General features: G+C 48.7%; 1 long non-coding RNA gene across 1 annotated transcript; it reads right to left on the reverse strand.

Annotated features, from left to right (window-relative positions):
• Nucleotides 1-256: 256 nt before the first annotated feature.
• LOC138826343 (uncharacterized) lies at nucleotides 257-9,525 on the reverse strand. The gene is made up of 4 exons (XR_011371692.1): nucleotides 9,390-9,525; nucleotides 1,581-1,802; nucleotides 769-959; nucleotides 257-533 (listed from the first exon to the last, which is right to left on the reverse strand). It is a non-coding gene; the product is annotated as an uncharacterized lncRNA (long non-coding RNA).
• Between the last annotated feature and the right edge of the window lie 1,558 nt (nucleotides 9,526-11,083).

An 11,083-nucleotide genomic window follows, 5' to 3' on the forward strand; every position in this document is an offset into this window, starting at 1 on the left:
GAGCAGGCCAAGCCCAAGGGGAGAGCCCTGCAGGTACTCTAGATGATCCCACGGACTTGGAACCTGTGCGTATTGGCAAACAGATCAGTGTAGTCCAGAGGCAGGCGCCGGGGAAGGGGAGCTCTTCGTGGGGGGTACGGGGGGGGGCAAAGGGGCTGCCGGACCTTATCTACCTCATGATGGCTTTATAACCAGGAGCCCAGGACCAAAGTCCACCCGATGGGGACACTTGAAATTGCAGGCGTTTATTGCATGTAAATATGCCTGAATCAACAAGAAGGGACACAGTGAGGTGTGAGGTGGAGGAGGAGGTAGATTGGCCAGGGGGAAATGGTCACGCCGAGGTGGACGGCACCCCCAGGGCTCATGCTGTAGCTCCAGAATCTCCTTGCTTCACCCTGAGCTGCTTTCCGGGATCTTTGTCTTCAGGCCTCAGTGATTTCCGGAATCTTCCATCCATGAGTCACTCTCATGCACACTCATCCTGGACGAACACCTTCCAGGCCCGCTGTCCCTAGTAAATATTTCAGGGCCTGTGGAGATCAATGATGTACCATTGATGGGGAATTGGATGTAAATCATCTGAGCTGATCCAGCGTCCCAGCAATCAATGCTCACACACTGGGGCTATTCACTTCTCGGGAGGCCTTGTTGATGGATGGTGGTAGGAGCCAAGTCACCTCACCTGGAGTCTGGGGGGTGTGGCCTTCCTGTAAGAGCAGGTGCCAGGACAGGACCGCCCTTCTCAGAGACTGACTGTCCACTCACCATCTGTAAGGCGTGGTCTTCGGTAGGATGTTGGGACTCCGTCTTCTTCTCTTGTTTCGTGCCAGGCTTTGCTGTGAAGCGGCAGCCAGACGCTGCCCTAGGAGATGTCCATTCAACATCTAGTTGTGTGCCTTCCATAACAGGAGCACTTGGGTGGCAAAAGCTATCAGCGAGCCTGATGGTACGGCAGCCTGTAGTGACTCAAGAGGCAGAGGCAGGAGGATCAAGCATTGGAGGCTTGGGCAAAGTTAGCAAGACATTGTCTAGGAAAACAAACCAAACTAAAAGCCAAAGGACTGCGAGGGGGCGTGGCTAATGTGGCAGGAAGTAGCATGCAGGAGGCCCTGCGTCAACCAACCAACCAGCCAACTAATCAATCAATCAATTAATCAATAAAAAAGGCATCAGCCTGTAAACACTTTGACCCGCTAAGTCCTCTTCACTCACACAGAGAAAAGTGTATTCAACTTAGGCTTGCCTGTACTTCTGTTTGCAACAGACCTCCAATGATACAAATACTCAATGATGGCTGATGGTTAAACTATTTCTAGTTTGCACACCCCCCCCCGAAAAAAGGAAGAATCAAACACATGATGCAAGAAGCAAACTCTGCTCGAGAGCTCACAATAGAGCAGAACTTTGATCTGCAGACTCGGGGGGTGGGGGGGGGAACGGGGAAGTGGAGGTTTTTTCCATAACCGAGATAATACCATATGACAAAACCCAGCACTTTCCACGGTCCTACAACGAGCTTCTACTACTATTGAGCATCCATCAGTTTGAGGACCTCCCACTTGGATACCTTTACTCACCGAGAACTGAAAGATGTCCGACATTCCGTAATTCATACCATGATACTATTTCTGTACATTGTCATTCTGCATCTACTCGTGATAGTGCCTTGCGTCTATGAATATCCACGTACAACTCTATTTCTGTGTTGCTTGGTGCCATGCATTCAGTGGTGACTAATACTGATGCCGTTTGTGTCCCAGGAGTTTACCTTTGGGGATGTCTGTTGGAATAGGATGAGACTGGAGGAAAAAAAAAAACTTCGTAATAGATTATAGTGGCTCTATCTGGGTGGTGGGTTCATGTATGAATGTTTGTATACATTATAGGTGATTTTTCCATATGATATATATATATATATATATAATTAAGGCATATGCGCTTTTATTGTACTATGTCTATTGTATTATATATCATCGAATGCATGCTGCACCATACACACACACACACACACACACACACACACACACACACACACACACACACATTGCCTTTCAGGATTTGTCCCCAGTCTTGTTTCTCCCTGAGGGTTAGAAGTACCACCTGCCACTTCCCTGGGCACAGAGGCCCTGGGAGAATGGCGGGAACCTGCGTCCCTTTTCATCACAGCCCAGCTTTGCATTGCAGGCCTGGCTTCCGTTGGCAGGGCCTGGACTGGTCCAGCTGCAGGAGCTGGCTGGGGAAGGGCCTGGTGTCCTCCCGTGAGCACATATGGGCCACAGGGCCCCGAGGCAGCCTCGTGGGCTCTCCCCAGCCCTCGGAGTGGGGTGAGAGGCCCAGGGGGGACTGGCTGGCTGAGATTTCTAGAGCCTCCTATTTGCCGAAACCAGCCCCATTCCCACAAATCCCAAAATAGAGTCCCTGGCAGAGACGTGAACTCTGAAAGGCAGACAGGGCTGTAAAGAAAAATCATGGAAAGCAGCAAAGGCTGTCTGCTTTTACCTCCAACTTCACAAAGCCTTCCCCCTTTTTGGTACCACCCATTCATCTCTCAGCATGCTTAGAATTACGGGTACTGGAGAATGCATAAACTTGCTCGGAAAGTTCTAGCAAAAAGTAGGATGTCTCTTGCGTGCCAGGCAGGGAAACAATCTGTGGTTTCTTTGTTCTCGAGGGAAGTTCTTTTCTGAGTCTGACTTCAAGTCCACAGATGCCAGCTATTTTCTTCTCCTCCCACACATCCACCCGTCCGCTGGTTTTTCTGAGGGCGCAGAGTCCGCATGCCGGTCCTCCTGCGAGCTGATCCAAACAGCTTTCCAGCAGAGCCTTGCTACATCGCTGTGTTGGGCAAGACATTGTGCTGGGGTGAACGATGTCGTTAGGTATGGTAGGAGAACCCAGCTCTCAGGCAACAAAGTAGAACCAAAAGACACAGGGCAGCTGTAACCCCCATCTACCGGGCACTGGTCTCACCCCATGCTAAATAATCCGATAGAACGACTAGATAATCACGGTGGCTATGATCTTTATTGTATGGATTAGGAAACCGAGTCACACAGGAAATAAAATTTAACAAACAAAAAAGGAAGAGAAGGAATGCTTCAACACGGCTTCACACAGCTGGAAAGTAGACGAGCCAGAAACTGGCAAAGGTGAACGAAATCTCTGATTTCCCATGGCCACATTTTTTTTTCTTTCAAGCAGAAGTAGAGAGGTCCGCCCTCTGTCTGCCCTCCTTCCCTCTGCCTGTGTGCCCCAGCGGCCACTGCCCAGGGCTGGGAAAGCCCCGTGTTGCTCTGTTCCCAGCCTGGCATTCTCTCTCTTGAGCCCAAACCCTGAATCAAGCCAGACAGAATCCTGCAGACAGAAGGGGCCACCCAGCCTCCCAGGATTCCCCCCCACCCTCTGCTTTGTAATGCACATCGGGGCCAGGGAGGCCAGCCAGGGCCTGGTGTGGCTGCAGAGTATCTGCCCAGCCTTGCCCAGGGCACACGCAGGGACAGTATTCCGATGCCCCCAAGCAAGCAGCGTGTGGGCTGGCTGCTGGCTGAGTAGCTGGGAAGAGCCATACGGACATGGTTTTGGGTACCGCTGTCTTTACAAATGACACTTTGCTTCGCATCACTGGGCCCAGCGAGGGCTCCCTCCCACAGCCCAGCCAACCCAGTCTACCATTTTGAAGCGGCAGAGCCAAGATTGCCAGCCCTTTCTCTTTGGTTCCCATGTCCAGCTGTTACCTGCCTGGCTGTCCAGCTCTCTGGATGTCTACTCCAAACTCTTCCTGTTTTATAGAATCGTTCAAACACCACAGGTCAGCTGAGAGATGATCAATCACTCATTACATCCAATGAAAGACCACAAGGCCACCTTGCCCTGCTTCTCATTGGTCCTTCTGTGTGTCTATAACATACACAAATGTATACCCTGCCTCTCATTGGCCCTTCTGTGTGTATGCAAATGTCTGCCCTGCCTCTCATTGGCCCCAGTGTATCATGTATGCAAAGCCCGCGCAGAGTTCCCTGTGTGCTTTCTAAACAAGGAAGGGGGTAGGTGGTCTTCTAGAAAACTCTAGGTCGATATTTACTAAAATTTAGACATTTCATGTATCAATTCATAAGCCTTATACTGTTTACTTGTAAGTTTTTTTTAACAATTTATTTTTCTTGCCCCCAAAGTATACCTCTCCCCAAAAGAAGAAAATGGGAATCCTTCCCATAAGCAATAAACCATTCCCATTTGCTACCAGTAGAGATGAAAATCTACAAATGAATGTCAGGAAAACCCCTATAATTGTTTACAAGTCGTTCACTGAGTGTGGTGGCCCTGAGCTGGGCGCTCTCTGTCTCTCTCTGTGTCTCTCTGTCTCTGTGTCTCTCCCTTCTTTAATGGAGGGAGTGTTAATTACCACAAATTTAGCCATTTATAACAACATATCACATTACAGATCACAGGCCAGGAGTCTTGGCTCCGCTCCTTCCCACATCCCCCCGGGGAGAATGATTTCCTTGCTCACTCAGGTGTTGGCAGAGCTGGAGGATGCAGGGCTCTGAGGGCGGCGAGGGCTCGTTTCCCTGCGGCTTCTCAGCTGCGGGATACCTTTGCTCTGGTGCTCTGACCCATGTTCCCCCAGACTCGCAGCAGCACATGGTGCCGCTTCTGGTTCTCTGCGGACCAGAACTCAGGTGATGAGATAGCTCCCACCTGGATCATCTAGAACAATCTCTCCATTCTAAGGACCTGAAAATACAACGTCCCTTTTTGTCAGGGAAGGGAAGGTATTCACAGGCCTGACGCACCTAGGGATCATAATTCTGCCGCCACCTCTCAAGAGTACCAACCCAGGCTTGTTGTTAGAATCCGAAAGAGTAGGTAGAGTCAAAGGGAAGGGGGAGCGAAGGAAGAAGGCAGGGAGGGAGAGAGGGAGGGAGAGAAGGAGGGAAGAAGGCAGGGAAAGGAGAAGAGATACTTTGTTTACTGGGTAGTACTGTAATGGAAGTGCGGTCTATGGGACACTAACGAAGTCACTGTGTGTTTCTAAGTTCCTGTTCTCTCTTCTTGGCCTTCAAGGCTGGGTCTGGAGCCTCTACCTGGGACAAGAAAGGAAATGCTACACCTCTCAGAATGACTTCTTGCTGAGGTTGTGAGTGGGGTCTTCCCTGGAGATTCCCCCAAACCTCTTCAGGCCTGGAGTTGGCTCCTTCTAGGCTCACTTCCTGTCTATCGGCAAAAGATCCCACCCAGCCCTGGCTCTGGTCCCCAGGTCCCTGGCCCCCCTGGCTTGTTCTCTGTGACCTGGGAGGCCCTAATAGCGGCCTGGGACTAGAGAGAGCCCTGCGTGCCCAGGCTGGGTGGCTGGCTTCTTTCTTTCACAGGCCTGGTCTCTCGCCCTTTGCTAATTACTTTGATCCTTTGCACTTTGTAAAAAAAGCTCCACAACACCAATTGGTCCCCTCTGGCTTTAACCTTGCAACTCAGTTGGCCCTTGTAAAAAAAAAAAGGGGGGGGGCGTGGGGCCAGAGAGAGGCCAGGCCTGCAAACAGGCCTGCAGACGCAGGTCCCACATTGGTCCTGGGTCTGTTCCTTTAATAGTTCCCTCCCAGGCCCCTCATACCAAAAAAAAAAAAAGGGGGGGGGAATGGAACAAATAAAACTTTTTTTTTTTTTTAACAAGATGGCAGGGCTATGTGCAGAATCAACTTCATCAGCAGCTTGTTTGTTCTCAAGTTCCTCTGCTTTCCACATATCCCCTTCCTGCCCGTGCTTTCTGCAGTGGGCTGGCCTGTTCCTGTTTCCCTCGTGTCTAGAAAGTCTCTTCTCCCACTCCAGTCCCCAAGTCTACCCCGTTCCCCCCCCACCCCCCCTTCCTTCATCTGTTCTTGCTCCTTTCCCCAATCCACAAAACGACCAAGCGAATTTAACCATCTTGGGAGAAGAGATGTTTGCTTTTGCAGGAACTCATGTGGAAGTAGGTGAGAACGGACAAGGTAGCCCTTTAGGTAGTAAGTAAGGAACAGGCTTGATTCTCTATGGGGTTGTGGGGAGGGGTGTAGCCAGGCGCCAGTGGCTCACGCCTGTCATCCTAGCTACTCAAGAGGCTGAGATCTGAGGATTATGGTCCACAGCCAACCTGGGGAAGGAAAGTCCCTGGGATGCTCATCTCCAGTTAGCCACCCAAAAGCCAGATGTGGAGCTGTTGGCTCAAGTGGTAGAGGCCTAGTCTTGAGTTAAAAAACAAAAACAAAAACTCAGGGATAGCACCCAGACCCTGAGTTCCAGCCCCAGGACCAGCCCCAAAAGACAAAACAAACAAAAAAGCACAAATAGGGCCAGTTGCCCTTGCTGTGTTTAGACTAATTCCTCCATCTCATCTTGATTGACAAACACAAGGATGACACTTGTAATGTTTATCTCCACTTAATCTTGTGTCATAATAAAGTCCTAAACTTGCAGAGCATTTACATTTTTTTAATGTATGAGTTATTAAATTCAACATGATCCCTACTTCAGAGTTAACTTTTGCTGTAGGACAAAGTACTGACAACCCAGCATTTACTCATGGGAGAGAGCTTTGTAATCTGGAGCTTTGAGTTGGAGCTGCGATCTACTGCTCTCAGCTAGACTCAGGTTTTTGCAGCCTCTGTGTGGCTGGCTGGGGGCTGGTGGATCCAGGGTCCCCTAATTGGGGCTCTTCTTGCCAGTCCTTGACATGAATGACCTTGAACTTCCTGACAAGATAGTCTGAGTTTGAAATGCAAGTTTGCAAGTCTTTGCGAAGCTTAGTCTTTCCAACATTACTGTCCCCAATTCTAGTCCCATGGGAATGTAATAGGTATCTAAGAAAGAAAGAACTACGGGTCACCTCACACACACCTCCTCCCTCCAAAAAAGTGGGAAAAGTTGGGCTCCAATGAGTTCATGCCACATTTCCCAGAGGCACCCATTACCAAGACGCCTGGGTGCGTCTTCCACAGTGGGAGACCATCAGATCATTTCCAGATTCCCAATGGATGTCCTGCCTGAAGGGAATGCCTTCTGTGTGATGCGTTCTGGAAACACGGAGCGTACAGATGAACGAGTTATGTCCTTTCTGTGTCATTCAAGTCAGGCCAGACCAGAAGGTCTTTCCTGTGTCATTCAGGCTCAAACCGGAAGTTCTTCCCGATCCGTACCACTTCCGGGGTTACTACTCTGGCAGTTCCTGTGGGCTGTTGGAGAAAGGGCCTTCTTGGGATATTTGCACGGGAAACATGGCTGTGCACCAGAATTCATCAACTTGTTCCTTCATAATCATCAGAAGCAATCCAGAAACTCTTTCCAAAAACATATGCGGTGACCGGTGAGGATGTTCTTTTTCTTTTTTTTTTTTTCCTTTTCTCCATGCACCATTTATTTTCTGTGGATGGTTGCATTCATCCAAGCCTCTGCCTTTTATTTGTCTAACTTTACATGATGCTGGCCACATTTTTACGGGTTGGTAGAGTGGTAAGTAGTTCAATCATCTGCCATGTAGATGATATCGTTTGCAGTTGAGTTTTTTTGTTGTTGTTTTATTTTGGGGGGGGGGGTTGCCCCATATTTCAATGTTTGGATTTAAAGCTTTTACATCCATCTCAAGTGAGTCAGGTCTGTCTTTTGTTTGTTTGGTCTATGCGCAGAAAGCTTCAAAGGGAAAAATGAAGGCACTGGACCATCTCACTTTTTTTTTTGTTGGTTTGCATAGTAGCCACGGAAAGATCTAGAAGCTCAGGCCCCTTCTCAACCTTTCCATCCCTGGGGTCCCAGCTGGCAGCAGGAGAGGAGTCCTCTTCGGGGTTTTTAGATAAATTGCACTTGGGGTCTTGCCAAAGTGCATGCAGGATTTGGGGTTGGCTTCAGGCTGAGGTCTAAGTCGACAGCTGTTAAATCCACCCCAAACCACAAGCCCAAGGCCTGTACTTGAGGCTCTGAATCATTCATATCTCTCTCATTTCTTGTCTACTTTGAATCCAGAAATCACAGAAGAAAGCCTATTATTAGAAAATGGGTCTTTTGATTTCTTTTTCAGGGTAGAGAGAATGTAGGGGAGAAAAAAAAAATCCATGGTCTCAAACTTGACTTGTGTAGATGTGCTCCCCCAACCCCTCAGAAGGGCCGATGTTCCCGCGCTGTGAGTCTGCAGTAGTTTTCCATCCGTCTGATGGGGGGAAGTCAGCATTCAGGGCGCACCAAATTAGTGTGAGATTTTTCTCAGGCAGGTTTTGGAAGTCTCCCAGATTTCTGCAGCTCCACGATACTTCTGGACTCAAGGCTAATCAATACCCATCACGCCCCAAGTCTTGATTTCTTCATCTTATCTTCATCTTCACGTACAAACTAAGTGAACCAACCAATCTATGTTCTGAATACTAAAATGCTTGCAATTAAGCCTTTTTTCAAATGCTTGTAACCTACCTATTCAGGTGTGTGTGTGTGTGTGTGTGTGTGTGTGTGTGTGTGTGTGTGTGTGTGTGTGTGTGTGTGTGTGTGTGTGTGTGTGTGTGGAGAGGGTGTGATCAGGTAGCAAGAGTAGCTCAGGCAACAAACAAGCCAGACTTGGTGGTGTACTCCTATAATCCCAGCTACGTAGAAACCTAAGTAGAAGACTCACAGCCTGAGGCCGGCCCTAGGCAAAAAACATAAAACCCTATCCAAAAGCAAGCAAAAAAGGCTGAGAGGCATGAGTTAAGTGGTAGAGCTCCTGCCTAGCAAACATGAGATTCTGAGTTCAAATTCCATGCAAAAAGTAAAAGATTACACTTTTTGAATGTTTCACTAACTTGACCTGCAGTGGCTCCCATTTATGACCCATGGTTGTTCCTGTAGAACAGATAACAAGACATTAGAGTTCCCCCCCCCAAAGAAAGCCTCCTGTTGCTTAGCAACTACCAAAGTATCAGAACCTCTTCTCCTGGCTCCCCTACCGTCACATTTGAGCGGATGGCAATCACTTGTTTAGCTGTCTGGCCTCTATGGAGGAATAAGCATTATGTGCTGTTCACCACTGATTTTAGCCCTAGACAGACCCTAAGCCATGTCCTGGTCTACAGTGGGTGCTTAGTTAGGTGTTTACCAAGAGAAGAAATGAATGAATGAATAAATGAATGATTCCAAGTAGCCTACTCCACACTCTACCACCTTCCTTCTAATCCTTAGCCTGGTTAGATATTCAGAATTTTGCAGGAAAATGACTCATGTAAAAGTACTACAACAACAAGATGATATTGGGTGAGAACAACTTGGTACATAAATTCCCCAGCCCCATGGCTTCTACTTTGACCTCTGCTTGCTTCCTCTTCCCCCCACTTTTGAAATGAAAGAAATTAGATGCACATTCTTCCCCCGCACCACCACCCCATAAACCACAAACTTACACCCTAAGTTGGATCCAATAGCTAAGTTCACCAAAGGAGGCCAGATGCATGGAGATAGTTGGAAAACACGGCAAGAAGCAGTTTCCTGACGGCATCGCAGAAAAGATCCTGAGACTCACCCACGATCTGCTTTGAGTTTTACATTTGAGATTTGATAGCCAAGGTGGGGCTAACTTGTCAGGGTGTTGGAGATGGAGGATAGCACTCAGAGAAACAGTTTGGTCATAGGCACTGGCAGTCAGTGGCAAAACAAATAGGATATCGAGATGGTTCCATCTGGAAGAAACTACATCTTGAACATTGCTATGGAAAAATCTGGGAAGCCGGCGGGAGGGACTCCACGCGGAAGCCTTGTGAAATGGCCTGCGTGTACTTCCTTTTCAACCCTGAATGTACGTCTACGGGCGTCTTTGATCCCGAACGATGCTATCACTCTTGTTCTCAGAGCAGAATTCGACCCTGACTGGGAAAAATAAAACCAACGGATGGATTTGGGGTCATGTTCAAGCTGTTCTCATCTCTCCCTCCGCCGGCCCCCACCACGTCCCCCAACCCAAGTCCCGGGCAGACCCATAATCGGGAAGGTTGATAATTGCTGGTATTGTCGGAGATTCTGATCTCTTGACGGAGATGAAAAGACTGCTCTCCATTTCCTTGGCTCAGTGGTCAGTAAGAATGTGTCTCATAAGGATGGAGCCCCGGGGCTTTGGCCAAACTCCAGCTGGCTGTGTCCTGCCCGACTCAGCCCCAGATGCTATCTTGAATCACAAGGCAATGCGAAGGGAGCTTTGAAATCCTTGCCGTCATTTTACATTTGGGAGCTTTGAAGCCGGGGAGGTACAGTGTTAGAATATACCAGCACCACTTTTGGTTAACTTTGTGTGTGTGTGTGTGTATGTGTGTGTGTGTGTGTGTGTGTGTGTGTGTGTGTGTGTGTGTGTGTGTGTGTGTGTGCACGTGCACCCATCCTAGTGCTTGATTGAGCTCAAGTCCTGGGCTCTCTGTCCCTGAGCTTTTGCTCAAGGCTAGCACTCTACCACTTGAGCCACAACTCCACTTCTGGCTTTTGTTTGAGTGCCGAAGTGGCGGTAAGCATCTCATGGACTTGTCTGCCCTGGCTAGCTTTGAACTGAGGGCCTTTGCTCTGAGCCTTTCTCAGGAGCTGGGATTACAGGCATGAGCCACTGGCTCCCAGCTTCATTTGGACTTCATAGGAGTTCTCACCAACTAGGATTAGCCCCAGGCCTTGCAGTGGGACTGACGCTGTACAAGGTAGCACTTCCTCATCTCAGATCCTTTCCTCACCTTCTCCCTTTGCTTGTGGGCAGCTCAAAGCTGGCCGAGAAGAAAGAAATTGCTCAGCCAAAGCCAGAACCAGGTGGCTTGTAGATTCCTGGAGTTCAGACCCCATCACCAGGTGGCCCAGGCTCCTGCTATGAACTTGAACTTGTCCTGCAAGACTCCAGTGTTTTTTAGGACCCAGGCACACAGCGTTGTAAAGAAATGGGGCAATTAAACCTATAAAACCAGAGTTTACGGGGAAATTTATAGTGTCAGAGGCTTTTTATAGCTTTTTAAGATTAGTTTAAATAGAGGGAGGGGGGAGAGAACAGGGGACCGAAAAGGAGAGGGTTTGAAACCAGAGGAGACTTAAAAGTTCAGAAAGAAGCTTTTTAGGAAGCGCAGAGGGGGGT

The sequence above is a fragment of the Dipodomys merriami genome, unplaced genomic scaffold, assembly GCF_024711535.1.
Source record: "Dipodomys merriami isolate MVZ:Mamm:240054 unplaced genomic scaffold, mDipMer1.0.p SCAF_142, whole genome shotgun sequence".
NCBI classification, from domain to species: domain Eukaryota; kingdom Metazoa; phylum Chordata; class Mammalia; order Rodentia; family Heteromyidae; genus Dipodomys; species Dipodomys merriami.